Below are 22597 nucleotides of genomic sequence, written 5' to 3'. Positions count from 1 at the left end.
TTCCCATTTGTGTCCACTATGTCCCCAACAGTTGAGTGAAAGGGAACTGTTATTTCCATATACTCTGTTTCCCCACTTTGTATCCTCTGCTCATATGAATAGAATTCTCTTCTGTTTAGTTTACCCTCCTTCCATCTGCATATGTCCAAATCCTGTCTTTTAAGACTCACACAGGGAACTCTACTCAGTACTCTGTAATGACCTATATGGGAATAGAATCTAAAAAAAGAGTAGGTATATGTATATGTATAATTGATTCACTTTGCTGTACACCTGAAACTAACACAACACTGTAAATCAACAATACACCAATAAAAATCAATTAAAAAAAGAAAAAGACCCACTCAAAGTCTTCCTCAATCAATTCCCCCCTTACCTCTAAGTAATTTCCATTCTCCTCAACTCCGTATTGTCCACTGAGTCTCTCCTAGGCATGTATCACTTCCTGTTTTATTTACTAGAATTATTTAGTGTCAGTTTTCTCTCCCCTTACAGACTGTGAGTGAAGTCCCAGAAATCAGGGTAATTAATGGATTTGCTCTCGTATTCTTTCTCAGGGACAGGGACATATCTTAATCTTGTTGCACACAGTTATTTGCTGAACAAATATCCGGTTTGTGAGCCTCTTGAAGGAAGGGATGAGGGCTTCATCATTACTGTGCACTTCCCATCATGCCTTGCGCAGGGCTGGGCTTACAGCAGACCTCGTATTGAGTATATAAAACTGGTAGGCACTTTATTTTACTTTGCAGCTGTAATATGCTTTCTTCCCTTTTCAGATGTCTTTTGGAAGCCACTTATGGAAGACCCTCTGGAGAGCCACAAAAGAGCAATTTGTTCTTCCAGCATGGAGGTAATGGGAACAATATTGGTATCGCCATTTTGTTCGTGGCATTCATAGGCTAAAAGAGGTAAAATGGATTTCAGACAATTAGAGGCAGAATCTTAAAATGCCTTTCCTTGTTATGCCTCTTCCATCCTAGATCATCTTTCCAGTAAGTATTTTGTGGCATGTTCCTTTTGAGGTCATTTACTGCATGTGACTGTCTTTAGGGCAGACCTTCTGAAAGGGTCTGGAAAGAATCTGAACTAATGGTGTGGAACTTTTATAGTTATGCATCTCTAGCGAGGTGTATAAAGGGTTTGAGTTGAAAGAGTCCGAGGGACTGTGGCAATAAGCTTCTGGTAAGGGCAGTGGGAAGTCTGAAGGAATAAATTAAAGTACCAGATGCCCTCTACACTGCTCCATTTCTCAGCGTGAGTCAGTCCCAACTTCCCAGCTTGGGTCACAAGTTTATCTTCTCTAAGGGCTGTGAAAGCAGCCGCAGTGGCAGGGGATGATGGATGGAGTTGTTCTGAGGAAGGGTGTGTGTGGAAGATCTGTTGGGGTCTTGAAATTTCCCAGGAAGGTTCAAGAATTTCTTGTGGTCTAAATTCAGTTAATGAAAAAAAAAAAAAAGGGTGGGGTGGGGGAGGTTTGACATAAATCATTTGACTTAATTGTATACATTTCAGTATTATGTAGGAAAATTTGATTGTGAGTATGAAGTAATAAGGGGTAAGATTTTTGTGATCCCTATTTTTTAAAATTGAAAAGAAAACATATAATTAATTATTTCAATTAAAAGTGTAATTAAATGCAAGTTACCATTCCTCATTTATATTTTTTTCTCTTAAAGGCTTACATCTCTTAAAGCGCACAGGCTTAGAGATATGACTGTTCTAACCTGTTCCTCAATACTTTTGCTGTTGGAATTGCCCTCAGTTTTCCATTGATAAGAAAATCAGGTAGTTTTCAATAATAACTCACTATCTTATGAAAATGTAAATAATGTGCATATATCTTGAACCAACGATTGGACATTTTATTGTCATTTCTTTGGTTACAATATTCATAGTAATCATATGTAAATGTTGGGCCTATTCATAGACACTACCATCTAAGAATGCTTAAAAAGACCTAGGAAATAAAATAACTGAATCTTGGTTGGAGGTGGAATTCAAAGATCTCTTAACATTTCAAATAGAATGACATCACAGTATTTATCTCTAACATTGAATATGCCTTATAAAGCAGGGATTAACAATGCTGTTTGAGTTTTATTGCTTGGTTTAAATTTCAGCTTCTCCACTAATTTATCTGTGTGAACTTGGTCAAGTCACTTAACTTTTCTGTACCTGAATTTCCTCATCTAAAAATAAGTACCGACCATGTCTGTATTAGTTAGCTTTTACTACAATAGTGCTGCGTGACAAACAGCTCCCTCTGCAGTCTCAGTGGTTTATGACCAGAAATATTATTTTCTTCCTCAAGAGTCTGTAGGTCAACTATGCAGCTTGTTCTAGAATGAAAGGTGGGTTCAGTTCTACTTCACAGATACCAGGCTGAAAAGGAAGTAGTTCTGAGAGGGGGATGTTAGGAGCATAAGAGAGGGAGCCAAACCATTGAACAATCCCAGTCAGAGCCTCCACTTGCATTAATTCATATTTCATTGGTCAAATAAGTCATAGGGCCAAGTTCAACATTGGAGGGCTGGGTAATTATGCTTTTCCCATGGAAAGAGGCAGGCAGAATGAGTATTTATTCACCAATAACATCTGCCTCACGAACCTAGTGTTGTTTGAGTGATAATTGATATAATACACATATAGTTCTTAGCACACTTGCTTGTCACATAGTAAAAGATCAATAGTATTCCTTACTATTACTTCTTATAAAAAGATGGTTCCATAAGTTGAAAGAAGCAAAGAAACTTCTGGAAACCCAGTTAGACCTTACTGAGATTCATGTTCCAACTTGCCCTGAGTCTCTCCTTTATGCCCTACTTCTTGCACTCCTCTTGTAGAACCTGAAAGACTTAGCAGTATGAGAGCAGAGGGGAGATGTTTCTATTTCTCTCTTCCTCATCCAGGCTGGTGCTCACTTGATCACTGGCTACTACTTTCATAATGGTCCCAAAGTGTCACAAATTTGATTTTCTTGGGACCTATGGTGGTGTGTTGTGAATCTCAGGAAGTATTTAACTGCCATTAATTTCCTTCCTTCCTTTCTTCCTTCCTTCCTCCATCTTTTCTCTCATTTCTTCTTTTTAAAAATAAAATGAGACTTTTATCAGATGAACAGATTGGATCTCAGTACTTACTATAACTATTGACTCTTATGAATGAATATTTCTTGGAGTTGTGGAAGTGGACACTGGTACAGTGTTTGGGATGCAAGATGTTTATTAATGATTGGGAAAAAGAAGAAGTCAATCTGTGGAAACTGTGACAAAGCCTCAGCCAACCAGGCATGAGCCCTAAGCTAGAACAGCCTTTCAGAGCTCTCCTGAGTTGGGTCAAGACGAGCAAGCCTTCAAATTTCTTTCTAGACCATTCATTTGATGTGGGCTACCCAAAAAGGGGTGTGTTTGGGCTTGGGGACCCTGTGACTGAGGCAGACCCTGAAGGAGCTGACAGCTGGAGGCTGTGTGCCGAATGCATACCCTGCAACTGGACAGCAAGCCCTTCCTGAAGAGGGGTCTGTGTGGTGCATTTCCATGTCGACCACAAGTATCGAGCCCATAGTACACATTCAGTAATGTTGCTTATGATTATTATTGCTGGCTGTCATTGATATTTATGTTTATGTACAGCTTTGCTATCTCAGCCCTCTTCTCACTCACCTCCACCACTGCCCCCAAACAGCCTATTGCCCCTTCCTTGACATAAGCTCCAAGTGTGCTATTTTCTATTCCAAGGGCCATGATGATAGCAATTCCCATCAGGACCCTTTTGCTGTGAGCTCCTGAGAACACTCTGGCTCCTGCATTCAATTGAGTTTCCAGTCTTAGCTCATCTAAGTTCCAGTAGTAGGGCAGAAAAAAGTTTCTAGACTGAAGTGCTTCTCAAAGTCTAAGGTACACATGAGTCTCCTAGGAATCTTGTTAAAATGAAGATTCTGATCCAGTAGGGCTGAGGCAGGGCTGAGACTCTGCATTTCCAGCAATATCCTGGGTGATGTTGATGCTGCAGGTCTAGGGAACACTCTTTGAGTAGCAAAGTCTAGAACATTGCTCTCTAATAGAACTTCCTGCAATGATGGAAATGTTCTGTATCTACATTGTCCAATACACTAACCATTAGCCACGTGTGGCTATTCAATATCTGAAATATGGCTAGTGCGGTGGAGGAAATAAATTTAAATTAAATTAAATTTAATTTAATCTTGTTAAATGTGGCTAGTGGTGAATGTACCGGTTTAGAGAACAGGATCCATGGCCTATTTAACTCGGAATTCCTAGGACATAGCCCAGGACATGGTGTCTCTCAATACATGTTTATTGTGTGCAAGGAACATGTTGGCTGAGGCAGGGAGCTGGGGTGCATGGGAGACACATTCAAATCTGTTCCACTTTATTTTTCCTGGAAACTGTATTTCGAGTGGTGTGGTGTAGCAAGTGGATAAGACCTCAGAGTCCAGAGCTTACCTGTCTGGATTTGAATATGGGCTCTGCTGTTTATTAGCCTTGTCATCTTTTTTTTTTTTTTTTTTTTGTGGTATGCGGGCCTGTCACTGCTGTGGCCTCTCCCGTTGCGGAGCACAGGCTCCGGACGTGCAGGCTCAGCGGCCATGGCTCACGGGCCCAGCCACTCCGTGGCACGTGGGATCTTCCTGGACCGGGGCACGAACCCGTGTCCCCTGCATCGGCAGGCGGACTCTCAACCACTGCGCCACCAGGGAAGCCCAGCCTTGTCATCTTGATCCCTGTGCCTCACTCTCCTCATCTGTAAAATGCAAATAAAGGTATACCCCTTTTATTGTGCTTCATTTTAGTGCACCTCGCAGATGCTACATTTTTTACAAATTGAAGGTTTGTGGCAACTCTGCATCGAGCAAGTCTATTGGCGTCACTTTTCCAACAGCATTTGCTCACTTTGTGTCTTTGTGTCACATTTTGGTAATCCTCACAATATTTTAAAGCTGTTCATTATCATTCTACTTGTCATGGTGATCTGTGATCAGCGATCTTTCTTTTAAATTAATTTTTATTGGAGTATAGTTGCTTTACAATGTTGTGTTAGTTTCTGCTGTTCAGGAAAGTGAATCAGCTATACGTATACATATATCCCCTCTTTTTTGGATTTCCTTCCCATTTAGGTCACCACAGAGCATTGAGTAGAGTTCCCTGTGCTATACAGTAGGTTCTCATTAGTTATCTATTTTATACATAGTAGTGTATATATGTCAATCCCATTTTCCCAATTCATTCCCCCCCTCCCCTTCATTTCCATACGTCCATTCTTTATTTTTCTTTTTTAACATCTTTATTGGAGTATAATTGCTTTACAAGGGTGTGTTAGTTTCTGCTTTATAACAAAGTGAATCAGCTATACATATCCCCATATCTCCTCCCTTTTTCTTCTCCCTCCCACCCTCCCTATCCCACCCCTCTAAGTGGTCACAAAGCACCGAGCTGATCTCCCTGTGCTATGCGGCTGCTTCCCACTAGCTATCTATTTTACATTTGGTAGTGTATATATGTCACTCTTTACGTCTGTGTCTCTATTTCTGCTTTGCAAATAAGTTCATCTGTATAATTTTTCTAGATTCCACATAAAAGAGCTATGATACGATATTTGTTTTTCTCTTTCTGTGATCAGTGATCTTTGATGTTACTACTATGACTCACCGAAGCCTCAGTGGACGGTTAGCATTTTTTAGCAATAAGGTATTTTTTAAGGAAGGTATGTTCATTTTTCTAGACATGATGCTATTGCACACTTAATAGGCTACATATAGTGTAAACATAACCTTTACATCCCTGGGAAACTAAAAGATTTGTGTGACTCACTTTGTTGTGATATTTGCTTTATTATGGTGGTCTGGAACTGAACCCACGACATCTCTAAGGTGTGCTTATGAAATAGTGTGTCTCTTATAGGATTGTGGGTGTGCATGGAATGATTTAAACTGTGTGAAGTTCTTAGAAGAGCTCCTGGAACATGCCAAGTTCTCTCATGTACACGTGGTCTTACCAAGACCAACCCCACCTGGGTTAAGCCCTCATGCATCTTGTCCTTCTTTTCACCTTTCAGAAAAGCTGAGCGACTCCTTGAGCTCCACGTCCTCGGGCAGAAGGGTTTCTTTCATGTTGCTGATGCTACTTTGGGACAACTCAGTCTGATTGTGTTGTTAAGCCAGAAGAATTTAACCTAAACCTCCATCCCTTCATGGAGCCAGTTCACCAAAGTGTCTGGTGTGAGGGGGAGAAGAGAGCTGCTGAAACAATGAGGTCAACCCTCCGAACCAAACAGGGTAATGCTAGCTGGCCCGACAGAAGATACGACTGCTAGGAAATTCTGCACCCATGTTTATACAAAACCAAGCAGGAAATGTTTGCCAATGGAATAAATAAAGGAGCTTTCTGGTTACATAATGTTTTGTTGTGCCCCAGTTTGAGGCTGTTTTGGAATCGTGGCTTGGTCTAAGGTTTGAAGTTTGGAGCTCAGGGTGCCCATCTCCTCTTTTGTTGCTTTGTTCTTGATACTTGAAATGTTACTCTTCTCCAGTTCCTCGTGGCCTGAGTTAAAGCTGGACCTGAATGTGACTTCATTGCTTTGCTTAAGACAGCCCTCATGATCTACTCTGTTTCTGAACCAATGACCCGGGGAGAGATTTGGAATGGGCAGGGGGTGATGGGCTATGGGTGGTGGGGCTCAGAGCCAGTGATCCCATAGACCTAGAGAAAGGAAAAGCTCTACTGTGTTTGTTGAGATCCGGCTATGTGTCCAACATTCTGCTAGGCATGGTCTGAGGCTCCCACCATAACCTTACAGTGTAGGCAGTTATGATCCAGAGATGTGGAGTTGTTTGTAAGTAACTCAGAAGTTAGAGTGAGTTATGCTCCTGAGTCTCTGCTTTACCCCTTCTGTTACACTGCCTTTCCTGGACTAGAAATTAAATAGATATTTCAACTCAGTTGCCTAAGTTTCCCTGTGTAACCCAGGAAAATAAAGTGTATTCTCACCTGGAAGAAAAACAAAATCTGGTTGTAAAAAATCAAAGAAAATCCTCAGGATTCAACACAATTTAATTTGTCTAGAACATGTACATTTATTACAGTAAGTTTTGAACTTCTCACTACCTTGGAAAGGAGACAACTTTCTCCGCCCCCCAGTACATATTTCATAAAGGCATTTACTGAGCACCTGCTGGTTGCAATGTCTGCCTGTCAGTCCTAGAGGGCAAGACAGCAAAGTGCAAAGTCCTAACACAGTTCTGACAGTTTGGGAAGCTTGGTGAAACCCATTTTACTGTCTTAAGCCTCAATTTGCTTAAGTATAAAGCATTGGTATTCAGGAGCCCCCTGAAGTTCTAGGGGATGGTGAACTTGGCTGAGCAATTAGGCCCTCAGAGAGAAAAACTCTACTCTCTGGTCTCTTATCTCTTGGAGAGGCTCCTATAGTTCATTCAGAAATTCTGAAAAAGTCAAGAAAACATATCCACGACTGTTGCCCAAGTGCTCCTTTGGATCCAGTGGGGCTGAAGGAGAACTAGAGAAAGAGGCAGAAATGGAAGCTGCAATGGTATCTGATGTCTCTTGGGCATTTGCTACAACTCCAGCACTGTTGTAACTGTGTTACTTGGACTATCTTTACTCATTTAATCACTTAGTCCAGTGATTTAGAAGAGTGCATGGGGCATACTAGTGAATCTAGGGAGTTGAGAAGGTAGACGAGTGCTTGCAAATGCATGGGGGAGGGGGCTGTGTCTGAATGGCTGACTGCCTAAGTGATTTGAGGTTCACACTGGTGGCCCCTGAATTTCTGAGTAGGAGGGCCAGGGACCTGCAAATCAGTTGGAAAAAGATCTATGGAACTTGTCTTGAAGCTTCATTTGTTTGGCACACACATTGCTTTCGCTTAGTTTGTATGTTTATTGGTTGCGGGATGTCTGTTAGTAGAGACTGTGGGGTCTGACCCCACTCACAAAGCTGTTCCTTAGTGTTGTCATTTGTCCCCCAGCAGAGCCTCTTTGTACCCGGGGTCCAAGTGTCTGAAATTGCATTGTCAAAGACTTATTCATTAGTGCTCTGCCCTTTCCCTGCAGGTTTGCTTTTTCTAAATTTATTTTTTCTTGAGGATTAATTTACATTCAGTGAAATGTACAGACCTTAAGTATACAGTTTGAGTTTTGATAAATATATATTCCCATGGATTCACCACCACTCAAGATTTAGAACATTTTCATCTCCCCATAAAGTCCTTTTTTTCCCTTTCTAGTCAATCCCTCCTTCTCTGCCCGCCACAACTAACAACTGTTCTGATTTTTATCACTATTGATTAGTTTCATCTGTTCTAGAACTTTATCTACATGGAACCAAACAGTATTAAGACTGCCTTCTTTCACTTGATATAATGGTCTTGAGGTTTTCCCACATTACTGTACCAGGAGTTTGTTTCTTTTTATCGCTGAGAAGTATTCCATTGTATGAAGACACCACAACTTTTAAAATCCATTCTCACTGATGGACATGTAGGTTGTCTCTACTTTTTGGCATGATACACGAAGCTGGTATGAAAGTTCGTGTACAAGTCTTTTGTTGACACATGCAAGTATTTCCCTTGTATAGATACCTAGAGGGAAATTGTTGGGTCAGAGGGCAGTTTTCCAAAGCAGTTGTGCCATTCTACACTCTTACTCAAGATTTTCTCTCAAAAGATCAACAGTGCTGGAAGAGGGATCTTTGTACTACTTTCTCTCTGACCTTCCATCTCCCTCTCTTCCTATGAAACAGGCCAACTAGCCAATCTGAACACGGGGCAGGACTCAGTTAGCAAACATTCCCATCTCCGATTGCTTAGGCTTTTTATTTTCTAATTCATTCTGTCAAAAAGTCATTCTGTAAAAAGGTACAAATAAATGAAAGGGTGAAGGACTTTAAAGTCCAAGAAAAAAGCAACAGTGAACATTATACTTAATGGTGACTATTGAAGGCTTTCCCCTTAAAATCATGAAAAAGACAAGGATGGCCACTTTTACCCCTTCCACTGACATTGTACTGGAGGTCACACCAGTCCAATAAGGCAAGGAAAAAAAAAAAAAAACAGCATAAGGATCGAAAAGGAGAACACAACTCTTTTTTTTTTTTAATGTCGCCTGGACTCCAAAGTAGCCCAGGGTTTCCATGGAAATGACAAGATTTTTAAAAAAATATTTATTTATTTTGGCTGTGCTGGGTCTTAGTTGTGGCACGTGGGATCTATGTTGCAGCACGTGGGATCTTTAGTTACTACACGTGAGATCTTTGTTGCAGCATGCGGACTCCTTCATTGCGGCATGCAGACTTCTTAGTTGTGGCATGCGTGTGGGATCTAGTTCCCTGACCAAGGGTCGAGTCCAGGCCCCCTGCATTGGGAGCACAGAGTTTTACCCACTGGACCACCAAAGTCCCAGAAGGGGAGAATACAACTCTTCATTTACAGATGGCATTTTTATCTATGTAGACAATCCTAAGGAATCTATAAAAATCTGCTAGAACTAATACTAAGTTCAGCAAGGTTTTAGTATTCAAAGTTGATATGCAAAATGAATTGTATTTGTATATTCAATAGCAAACAGTTGAAATATAAAATAAAAATATCATTGCATCAAAAAGCATAACACACCACAGTTTATTTCTAGCAAAGATGTGCAAGACTTGCACATTTAAAAATACAAAACATTGCAGAGAGAGACAACCTAAATAAATGGAGAAATATGTCATACTCATGGATTGGAAAACTCAATATTATTAAGAGCAACTTGATCTCTAGAAGGAGCTGGCAAACTGTTTCTGTAAAGGGCCACATAGTACATACTTTAGGTTTTGCAGGCCATGTGATGTTAATTGCAGTTACTCTGACTGTGTAATACAAAAGCATAGACAATATATACATGAACAAGTGTGACCACATTCCAATAAAACTTTATTTACAAAAACAGACTGTGGGCCAGATCTGTCCCTCTTCTATTACCCATCAGCTGAAAAATGAGAAGTAAGACCAAATGGTCTCTAGAGCTCCTTTCAGCTTTCTCTTGGAAAAAAAAGAAAGGGTTCTTTTCTCTAATTGTGCCAGATAAAGAAAGCACATGATAATTTATATTACTGTTTATTTAACTACTAATTTTCTTGCCAACCTCATCTTCATATATAAAATGGTGAAAATAAAACCTACTTGATAGTGTTGATGAGAAGGCTTAGTGAAATAATGTAAAGACGTAAGATCTGGGACAATGCCAGCCTCATTTAAAGACATTCATCTCTTCCCCACCCCTGTTACGGTTTTTTCCCACTTGTTTTCAGAATTTAGCTTTAGGGGTTGGCATTTCAAGTACTGTTTTCAGTCAAGCAGCCGAGGCTTCAGATAATAAGCTTGTGTGTGTCTGGGGAAGCTGGCCTGGGGTGTTCATACCTACATACTGACCCAGCAGCCATAACACCAATTTGCAATGTGAGGTGCTGGAGTTTGATCCCCAGTAATTCCTACTTTAGACTTCCAGGTGCCTATCTCTGAAGGACTTGGCTTTATCTCAGGGATCGCAATGAGGAAATAGTTCAGGAAGCCCTGGGGTGGTAGCCCAGAAACAACAGGCACTTAAGCTCCTATTGCCTTTTCAAGAAGACATGCTACTTATTGTAAATATTATACTCCAGCCTCCCAGCATAATCCCAAATAATGTCATCTCTGGGAAAAGTTGACAAGTGGTGAGAATTTAAGGTCTTCCATCTATTGGGAATGAAAGCTGGTAGATGTACAAGGGTTTCCTTCCACCTTATACCATTGGATCATCCCTTCATTGAGTTTTCCTTTATAATACTTTCTGGTCTTGAACTGGCCAAAGATGAGGGTTGGTATGCTGCTTGCTTCAGCCCTGCCCTGTATGACATTTGTCTTGCAACTTTCCCATGCTTGTTTCAACAGGGAAAAAAAGCAAAGAGATTGACATATAGCTGCCCTGAGGCTAGATTGTCACTGAAATAGACTTCTTCAAATAAAAATAAGGGCCATTTTTGCTTGCAAGGCCTTGCAATGAAACACAGTTAATAAAAACTGCATGGGAAACTCACATTGCAGCTATAAAAAAAATTAAAAAATAGAATTCTTAGCTAAAGTCAGCAGTGATTGTTGGCTCAGGGTAGGAATTAGGGAGGAAAACATTCTGAAACTCATTGAAAGTGAAGAGGGAAGATTTATTACCCTTTATCCGTTTGTTTAACCCTTCAGAAGGAAAGTTAGAGTCACACTTGCTTAGAAAGTGATTAAGTCCTGGGTTTTAAGAGGAAGACAGACCATTTTCTCCTTGTAGATAAACTGTTAAGTAGAAAATAGGACTTCTTAACTTAAAAACAAACAAAAACCCAAAACTGCTCCAAAACATAGACTTGATAAAATCATCGAAGAAAATGTTTCCTGTTCATTCTTCTTCCTCTGTTAGCCACCATCTTTGTGTGGGGTTATCCTATGTCTCTGAGGTTAAAGACTGTGTATCTTTCCAGGTTGGAGGGCGGAGACACCTCTCATCACTCTCCAGTCCTCATACCCCAACATCATCATCTGGAATATCTCGTAGAACCCTGGAGAGATGGTTTGTTTCTAGAGCACCCCACTAGGCAAGGGCTTTGCCTTCAAGAATGGGCTACCCAGGATCCTTCCAGCCCCAATGTGAGGTGCCACTAGGCCATCAGGAAAGGGTGATTGACTATCTGAGAAATTCAGCATCTTTCTGCATTCAGGTTCTCCAAAGCCATTACTCTAATGAGAACCTGAGGTCTCGATGAATTCCTACTTAGGGCTACAGACATGAAAAAATTACAGCATCTAGACAAGTGGGCTTTTAGTCCCTGGTTGCTATAGGGGAGTTTATAAGAATATTTAGAAGTGACTCAGGGTCCTTTCTCTCTCTTTAAAACCTATAAACTCTGGTCATTTTCACAGGTTTTTGCTAATTAATGCCACCACTGTGGAAATGGGGCTGTTCTGCGAACAAGCTGCCACAGATGGGATTTTTATTGCTGGTGGAAAAGCCTGGGGGATAATTAGCAGATCCATGGAGATCCCTTGACTCTGGGCATCTGCATGGTAATGGCCAACCCTGGAGATCACTCAGGGAAATGGGGTTGGAGTTTCTACCTTAGGGCACATTTATATTGTCAGTTACAGCCTTCAAACTGCAGTTGGACAAATGTGGGAAAATATTCTGTGAAATGCTAGACAAAGGAACCTGATGTGGACCAATCTCAAATAGGAAAACTGGCTCTGCTTTGCTAAGTGCTGTACAGCAGCCAAGACTTGCAAATGAAATATTTTGATATCTCATTAAACTTGAGAACCCAGAGAGGCTCACACACATACAGATGGTTGACAAGGGTCCGCCTCAAGGTGCCTGGCTGGAGGAGATTACAGAAATGACAGACTCAGGGTGAGAAGAGAACCTGGGGGTCATCTGGTCCAGACGTTCTCTACCAAGGATCCTTGGAGAGAATCCAGGGGATCTGTGAACTTGGATTGGAAAATAATTACATTTTTGTTTTCACTCACCTCTAATTGAAATTTACTGTGTCTTCCCACTTCAAATGTGGGCAACAAACCACAGGGCCATCACTTGTATCCTTGATTTGGACACAGTAGAAATCAAAGAGGTCTTGGGGCTTCCCTGGTGGCACAGTGGTTAAGAATCTGCCTGCCAATGCAAGGGACAGGGGTTTGATCCCTGGCCCGGGAAGATCCCACATGCTGTGGAGCAACTAAGCCCGTGAGCCACAACTACTGAGCCTGAGCTCTAGAGCCCACAAGCCACATCTACTGAGCCCACGTGCCACAACTACTGAAGCCTGCGTGCCTAGAGCCCGTCCTCCGCAACAAGAGAAGCCACGACAATGAGAAGCTGCCACTTGCCACAACTAGAGAAAGCCCATGCTCAGCACTGAAGACCCAACACAGCCATAAATAAATAAATAAAAATTAAAAAAAAAAAAGAAATCAAAGAGGTCTTTATATCACATTAATCTGCTGCAGATTATCTCAAGATACCATTTATGCTCTTCATGTCTTTGAAATTATAGGGGATATTAGATTTAATACTAGATATTATTTAATGAGTTACTAAAGAATATACATATTATTTTGAGCACTGTATTTTATGTAATTAGTTTTTTGTAACTGTATGTATTTTCTTTTATCCACTTAAAAATGTTATTGTCAGAGAGGTCATAGGTTTCATCAGACTGCTAAAGAAGTCCATAATACAAGTTTTTTAAAAAATTTACTTATTTATTTATTTATTTTGGGCTGCGTTGGGTCTTCATTGCTGTGCACAGGCTTTCTCTAGTTGCGGTGAGTGGGGGCTACTATTTGTTGTGGTGCGTGGGTTTCTCATTGCGGTGGCTTGCTGCGGAGCATGGGCTCTAGGTGTGTGGCTTTCAGTAGTGTGGCATGTGGGCTCAGTAGTTGTGGTCCACAGGCTTAGTTGCTCCGCGGCATGTGGGATCTTCCCGGACCAGGGACCGAACTCATGTTCTCTGTATTGGCAAACGGATTCTTAACCGCTGTGCCACAAGGGAAGTTCCTCATACAAGGTTTAAGAACGCTTCCTTTCTCAATCTCTGCTATTTACAGTTGAGGAAATGGAAGCAATTTGGTAAGTGACAGAGAAAGAGCCAGAACCCCACAACGCTGTCTCTGGTCTCTTCCCACTGTTATGGGAGTCTGCAGGAGAAGAGTGTACCCTTAATAAAAACAGCACAGAATACTTCCTGAAAAGAACATTTTTTAAGCCTAGAAATCAAGGATGATAAGAAATTCCTGAGGCTAATCTTAGCCAGCGAATTTGTTTCCAAATTCAAATATACTTTTCTACCTTCATTTTAGAGTGTGGACATTGCCAAATAAAGTAAATGTCATTATTTAAAAAAATCAACACAGAGGCACAACGATCAGGTTATATTTAAACTGTTCCACAGAACATATTATATGCTATTTTCTGCACCCCTAGCAGCAGTTGTATCTCCTGAATATTTGAGGGGAATTGAAATGAAAATTTCTATCTGTGAGCACTCCAGCTGTGAGCAGCAGGAAGCTGAGTGTCAGGTCAGTCTAGGTTGGAATGAGTATGGAGAATTTGGATTACCAGCTTCATGCATTTTCTAGAATAAGATGCGTTAATGGTACACATATGTATATATGTCTCCACTAGTGGAAAAGACAAGAAGCAAATTTATTTCAGTGTCTCTTATGAAAGTGTTAGCTGATCCTATATACCTGGTATGAACGTAAAGATGTAAGAAAATCAAAAATTCTCACTCTCTCTCACAGTTCAGTTAGAAGCAGATTTTCTTAAAATAATTGATCTCAACACATCTGGTTTTCTAAGTTTCATAATTCATGGAATTGTAAAACCTTAGCATGTAAAGAGATCTTATATATCATCTAATCCAGTAGTTCTGAAACTTTTAGATCTTTCAATTATTGTCTTTTTTTTCCTTAACAATTCGTCAGTAACATGTGAATATATTTATTCATATTTTTTTGGCTTTAATTTTTATGTGTTTTAACTTTTCATTTTGAAATAATTTCAGAGTTATAAAAAAGTTAGATATAATTAAATAATTTTAGTATGTTCTCATCCAGACTCTCCAAGTGTTCATATTTTTTATAATCACAGTATAATCAATAAATTAACATTGATACTATCCTATTGTCTAAACTGTTGACCTTATTTAAACTTCACCATTTGTCCAACTAGTGTCTTTTTTCTGGTCCAGAATCTAATCTAGGGTTGAATGTTACATTTAGTTTTTATCTCTGCTATTCTCCTCTAATCAGAAACATTTCCTCAGTCTTTCTGTCCTTTGCGACCTGAACTTTAAAGAGCTTGGGCTGGTTACTTTGTAAAAGTTTCTTCAGTTTGAGTTTGTCTGATGTTTCCTTGTGATTCTTTTCAGGTCACGCACTTTTAGTAGGAAAACCACAGAAGTGATCTTGTGCCCTTCTCAGTGCACCGTATCAGGAGGCACCGTGATGTTAATATCTAATTAGTGATGTTGTTAACTTTGACCTCTTGGTTAAGGTGGTGTCTGCTAGGTTTCTTCACTATAATTAATAAGTATTCTGTGGGAAGATACTTTGAGACTATGTAAAAATCCTGTTTCTCATCATACTGTCCCCTACAAATTTTAACTGATGATTCTTGCCTTAAACAACTGCAGGAATACGTTTTTTTTTTCTTTTTGCTTTATTTTTTAACTTCTAATTTTATATTGGAGTATAGCCGATTAACAATGTTGTGACAGTTTCAGGTGCAGAGCAAAGGAACTCAGCTGTACACATACATGTATCCATTCTCCCCCAAACTCCCCTCCCTTCCAGGCTGCCACATAACATTGAGCAGAATCCCCTATGCCATACAGTAGGTCCTTGTTGGTTATCCATTTTAAATATAGCAGTGTGTACATGTTGTCCCAAACTCCCCGACTATCCCTAAGAATGCTTTGTTTTATTAGACTTTACCTTATTGCACTTTGCAGATATTGTGTTTTTTACAAATTGAATTTTTGTGGCAACACTGTGTTGAGCAAGTTTATTGGTGCCATTTTTCCAATAGCATTTGCTCACTTTGTGTCACATTTTGGTAATTCTTACAATGTTTAAAACTTTTTTATTATTATTATATTTCTTATGATGATTTGTGATCAGTGATCTTTGATGTTACTACTACGACTTGCTGAAGGCTCAGTTGACGATTAGCATTTCTTAGCAATGAAGTACATTTTAATTAAGGTATTCTTTTTTTAGTCATAATTCTATTGCACACTTAATGGACTATGGTATAGTGTACACATAACTGTTATATGCACTGGGAAACCAAAACATTTGTGTGACTTGTTTTATTGTGATATTCACTTTATTGCTGTGGCTTGCAACTGAACCCACATTATCTCTGAGGTCTACCTGTATTAGTTTTATATGAGAAAGAAGCAATTTCTCTCTAGAGAAGATTCAATATTTAACATGAAATCCAAAGTTTCCTTTTCTTGGGCTTTAGATTATTGTTCATAATTACTCATTCATTGCCTCACTGAATTCCTTTCTCTCACTATTTACCAAAAGTTATAAATGCCACGAGCATGTGACAGTTACAAATGTGCACGCATAGTAAATGTACTTGAAAGACAGATGTGGTAATTCCTGAACGTTCTTATTGGATTTCAGGTACTTAAAAACACAGAAAAATGTGATCAGTGAATCCTTTTGTGCATGAATGTATTTTACTTACATCCCATGAATACAGCAGAGCATAATCATTTATACTTCAAGACCAAGACACCTAATAAGTATAGACAATATTGAAAGAAACCTTCCATGTTACACAAGTGTCAAAAACATAAGCTTTATGCTAATACCCATCAAAGTGAGTTAGACCCTAAGGAAGAGAGCGAGTGTTATGATGGGCAATTCCTTGCATTAACGTTTGGCCACTCACTTTTATTTTGTAGTACAATTCTAGGTATATTGTAAGCAGATAAATAAAAATACCTCACATTCACTCACTTCCTTGGAATGGGCTGTAAGACTCTGAGATACACCTGGGCCTCCACCAAAGAGAAAAGTGTTTTTCTTACTTGTTCTTGGAATGCCCGGGGCCAGCTGGTGAAAAGACCCCACTATCTGGGCAATCCCCAAAAATGTGAATGAGAATCAACTTCCCACATGACTGATATTTTTCAGGGCTGACTCCTTTAAAAGTATGGATATACGAAATAGAAATGTTGGTGTAGGAGGGTTCATTTTTCTTTTCCAAGATTCCAAGCAAAACAACTTCATAAGCCTAACAAGGTTGTTTAATTTCACCTTCACTTCATCAGAAGCCATCGCTGATTGTAAATGCTCCCAATTTTAAAAAACTCAAGTGCTGGAAATGTAACACCTCCATCATCTCTCAGCAGTTTTTACTGTTAAAATTCCTTCCTGATGTCTATCTGAGGATCTGCTTCCATAAAAACTCAATCTTTTAAAGTCCAGCCATAATAGTAGATGCCAAAGCTTGTTTCTTGACCTGCCCTTCCCAACACTGTAATAAGAGGTTTGGATGAATTTTGAAAGTATGTTTATTAAGTGTGTTGTGGACACAATGCTGAGAGAGAACACAATTTCCAGATGACAGACTTAAGCTGATTTTAAGATTGACTTAAAAGCCAAAAGGTCATGACCGCCGAGTTTGGGCCAATGTAGCAAGCTGAAATTAACAGGGCTATATGTAAGATTGTTCCTTTGGATCAGAAAAGATCTGCTGGCATAAATACAGATCAAAGAGGGAACAAATGGACGAGTACACAATAAAATAAAACCAAAACCAAACCTTTGTTGGGAGTTTTCACTGCAGATAAAAACCACACTAGAAATATGGAGTGGCTAGGAATGTAACTTTTCCAATCCATTCTTGTGGAGTCCTTGAATGCAGAATCTAGTGACTTTGACCAAAATGTTGGGGGGGTCCTTGGTCCAGTGCTTAGTGGTCTGGTGTGGAGGATGGCAGCTTCTGAATTCTTGAGCAAACCCACTGGGCAGATGTTCTCTTGGTCAGAAGAGTTGTGTGAATTTATATTAAGTATGACTTTATACTAAGCTTCAAAACCTGTTGCCTACTTAGGACAATCTTTCAGAAACAAATGGATTGTAAAAAATAAACATTAGCAACAACCAAGAAAAAGAAGAAGAAAATAGAGAGAGAAAAAAAAAGTCAAAGAAAATTCTGAAAAAAAGCGACCACTTTGGCATAAAGAACAATAGCTTATGTATATAGAAATTAAACTAGTGTTATGGAAAAACATCTCAAATGTTTTGGGTATAAGAATGTAATTGAATGGCATTGAAGTAGAGAGGTAGATGCAGTCTTTTTCATCAACTTAACATTTGTAAATAATCTTTTGCTTTGTCATCCCTTGTGATCCGTGCCAAAGAAACGTTGCTTATTTTGGAGAAAAACAGAATCTGAATATGAAGCAGATCTGTGGGGTTTTTTGTTTGTTTGTTTTTGCATTTTTCCTACCTTTTGCTCTTGTCATAGATCCACAAAATATTCAACTACAAGAATAAAGAATGAAAAAGGAATAAAAGAAATGTGTGTTTCAGACATAGAAAACAAACTTATGGTTACCAAAGGGGAAAGGAGGGGAGGGAGGGATAAATTAGTAGTTGGGATTAACAGATACACACCATTATATATAAAACAGATAAACAACAAAGACCTACTGTATAGCACAGGGAACTATATTCAGTATTTTGTAATAACCTATAATGGAAAAGAATCCAAAAAATAATATACATATATATTCAGATATATATGAATCATTTTGCTGAACACCTGAAACTAGCACAACATTGTAAATCAACTATACTTCAGTTTTTAATAATCAATAAAAAAGAAGCGATTGCAGAAATTTAAAAAAAAAAAAAAGAAATGTGAGTTGAGAGACTATTAGGAAAGTTGTCATGTCCAAGGACATGAAGGGAGTCCATTTCCTGGATCCTAAGCCCAATTCTCTCTCATTTTATTTCCTTGTCAATACCCCACCTTTCATTAAGGCTATCCAAGGAGGCCCATGCAAGCTTGGGGAAAAAAATCAGTTCTGAAGATGAACTGACAACACAACAGGCAACAGAGGAGTAACTCTTAAGAAGGAAGTTTCCAGTGAGTAAGCAGATACAGGTTTCTGCTAATGAGGTGTTTAAATAGAAAGAGGTTGCATATTTTCTAGTGATTCTTGATTTTGGTTTTGAAAGCCCTGAAGAGTTAATTCTGTGCCAGGGTCTTATCTTTGCTCTGCCCCAGTCCCTGCAAGAAGTAAAGCTGTGAAGCCACTTAGAACCAGCACATAAACTGCTTCTAAATGATCAGAAATCTCTGGAGTTTCCTGCTTCAGCTCACTGGATGCCTTTAAGCAACAGAGATTTAAAAGTCCTGAGATTATAGGACCATAAAAATACACATTTAACATGTGGTCACATGCAAGGTTTAAGACTGGGAGTGAACCACAGAGGGAATGCTTTATACAAGCACCAGAATACAAGTTCAATTAATGACACAGCAGCTCTAAGAGGAACACGAGGAAAATGCCTAAACCAGGGTCTCTTCTGAGCCCTGGGTGTGTGTTCTGGACCTGCAAGGCCGCATGGTTGTTACCCGTGCTCTTTTCCGTAAGTTCCTTCTGGGGCCTTCTTCAGCCACATAAAATCCAGCTAGTAAAACAGGTTTCCGTGGGAGGGTCACTTGGGAGTGCCCAAATTTGCTTCTTTTTTTGCTGAACAACTAAGCAACAAAAACAGTCTGGGAAAATAGAAGATGTTTCAGAGCTGACCATGCATTCTGCGCATGCCGAGGAGGGGGACTTTTGGAGCTTTCTGACTTCTCATCCTGTATTTGCTGGTTAGCTAAGTAGAATTAATTTATTTGGTCTTAGAGAGTGTGGGCTTTCTTTTCATCCATGAAGTCTCTCTTCTCTCTCCTTACCCAAAAGAATGGCAAGCTTATCTCAGATGGTTGAAGGGAGCCTGGGGATCTCCTGTTATTGGATTAGAAGAAATGATCTTAGTTTAATGAGAAAATTATTCAGTGAATTCAAAATGGAAAGATATTTTAGTGCTCACTGAGGGCCAGGCCTCGTGTAGGACATGGTTGCCTGGTGAACAAGATATTCAAAGGTAGAGACACATGAAGAGACAATCATGGTCAGCCTGGAAAATGGACATGGGGTTAACGTGAGGGAGGCCATTAAGAGGACTGGGCTCTTATCCACATGCAGGGGCTTGGCAAAGATTTCTTGCTGAAATATAAACTGAGGCCCAGGGAGGGGGAGGTAGTTCATCAAGTAACAAGGGGAAGGAAGTGCTTTCTAGGAAGAGGGATGGCACGGGTGAAGTCCTGACTCTGGATGAGCGCTCAGGGTGTACAAAGGTATGAATGAATATTTACTATTGCTGGTGTTATTAAGAGTTTGGGATCTCACCCAAAGAGCAAGAGATGGAGGTGTTCTCCCTACCTGGGTGGCGGTGGGACCTCTGCTTCCCCTGATGTCAACAACCAGCATGCATCCCCATCATATCCCAATGGGCTGCGTGGACCCATTACGCCTCTATCAATCGTGCATTACCTAGACCTTTTCAAGTGTCTGTTCTGTCTCCTTACACTGTACCCATTTGGGGATTAATACATTATTGGATAAAATAATTAAACTTAGCTCCAAGTAAAAAATGAAAGAGGGCTCATTTGTTCTGTTATGTTAGGATTGGGAGAATAATTTGGTGTCTACCTTACCTTTCCTTCTTAGCTAGTCTGAGAGAGTTGCCGCAAAGGAAATCTACAAAAATATTTGTAGGTTAAGACATACTAAAGGGCAGAGAAAAACATCCAGCAATTCATGTTCCTTGACCTCTCAGAAGCCCGTTATGGAGGCCCCCAGGTTATAAAGGGTCATTTTCCTTCTCAACACATTTCCCTTCAGGGGTAAATGTTTGGTAATGTGCTCATTGAACATTAATGCCTCAAACGAGCACAAACACCCTTTCTGACACAGGGAAGAAGTTAGGACTATGGAATCTTAAGCATCAGCAGACAGGGGTGTATTCTGGAGAGGGGAGAAGAGAGGCCCTCCTCAGATCACACGGCCCAAATGGAAGGAGCACAGGACACTGGAGGGAGCAGATCAGGATTCACCCCGGACCTTGTGAATTATGTACTGTGTGACTCTGAGTTTTCTGGGGATTAAGTCGAATCAAAATAAGTAATGCATGTAATGTGTTTATCACACTGTCGGGCAGGTAACTGGCACTCAGTAAGTATGGGCTGTTGTTATGAGCTATGGAGTAAGAGCCATGTGTTGAAGGACATTCAGTAGCAAAACTGCAACCGCCTTGGGTTGCTGTGGGGGCTTGGGGCTGTAAGTTGCACCGGAAGTGTCATGGGGGGCAAGAAGGAAGTCCATTTTCCACTTGTCCCCCAGGTCAGATGGCATGACACAGAACACAGGAACCAGGAGAGCAAGCTACCCCTCCTGTTACTGACCTAAATCCACATTGACTTAGGGCAACCCCGACCTGACTACTGCAGAAAGTTCTAGTGTGAAGCCAGCTAAGCAGCAGCCCTTCAGCTTGTTGCTTTCATGGGACTCGTTTCTTTCCAGGTGTTCCATAGATTCCCAGAACATTTATGAATTGAAAAGGCTGTACAGACGCAAGGTATTACTATTACCATGTATCAACTGGTGAAGTGGTCCCTATAGATGGGACATATTGGGCACAACCCAAGCTCCTCCCTCCCTTCTCCTTCCCTTTTTGAAGAGCATATTTATGTTTACTGCCTGTTACTGGATCTGGAGCCCAGTCTTCTCCAAGTTGTCCTACCTGTTCTTTGCCAATATCCAAAATTTTATTAAGGCTATCCCAGGAGACCCAAGCAGTTGTGGGAAGAAAATGCAATTCAGAAGTCAAAATGGGGGATGATAGAAAATCAGGATCTGTTACAGAAATTTAAATTAAATGCACCACAGAGGAGGGGGCCAAATCGTGGAGCACTAAAGTGAGGTCCACGTGCATCTGATAATGATGATCTGTCCAGTGGCTGATTACACGTCCGTGGCCCTTACGTTTTTCATGGAGTCTTTGTGATGCTCCCTCAATTCACACTCCTTGTATTCACTTTTAGTCTTTTATCCTCGTAGTTGAATATTTTGAGTATATGGAACAAGAGTACAAAACTGAGAAGGCATCACCAGAATGGTGGAAATGAAAAAGATGGAGATTCTGACTGTTGGCAAGGACGTGGAATGCTGCTGGTAGGAGTCTAAACTGACACAACTCCTCGGAAAAATCCTTGGTTAAGTACTCATTAACTCTGAACATAAATCACCCCAGGGCTCAGTAAGTCTACTCTTAGGTATGTACTTAACAGAAATGCATAAAATAGTCAGCAAAAGACATGTAGCAGAATGCTCAAATACCCTCAAACTGAAATTACCCAAATGTCCGTCAGCAATACAGTGGATAAATTGTGGCATGTTCATAAAATGGGGTGCTCTACAGCAGCGGTCCCCAACCTTTTTCTGGCACCAGGGACCGGTTTCGTGGAAGACAACTTTTCCACGGATGGGGTGGTGGGGAGTGTGGGAATGGCTCAGGCGGTAATGCGAGCGATGGGGGAGATGGTTCAGGTGGTAAAGTGAGCGACGTGGAGCGGTAGATGAAGCTTTGCTCGCTTGCCCACCGCTTACCTCCTGCTGTGCGGCCTGGTTCCCAACAGGCCTAATAATGCTCTACATTATTGAGAGTGATCTAATCTTAAATTACACCCATCAATTATAGGTAAATCTTATAAACATAAACACTGAACAAAAGAAGCCAGATACAAAAAAGAAAACACTGTATGATTTTACTTACATGAAGTATTAAAAACAGGCACCACTAATCTGTGCTGTTTAGAAGCCAGGATGGACTTCCCTGGTGGCGCAGTGGTTAAGAATCCGCCTGCCAATGCAGGGGGCACGGGTTTGATGCCTGGTCCGGGAAGATCCCACATGCCACA

Source organism: Globicephala melas, chromosome 15 (genome assembly GCF_963455315.2).
Source record: "Globicephala melas chromosome 15, mGloMel1.2, whole genome shotgun sequence".
NCBI classification, from domain to species: Eukaryota; Metazoa; Chordata; class Mammalia; order Artiodactyla; family Delphinidae; genus Globicephala; species Globicephala melas.
The sequence above is the reverse complement of the archived record's forward strand: the minus strand, read 5'-3'. Positions refer to the sequence as shown.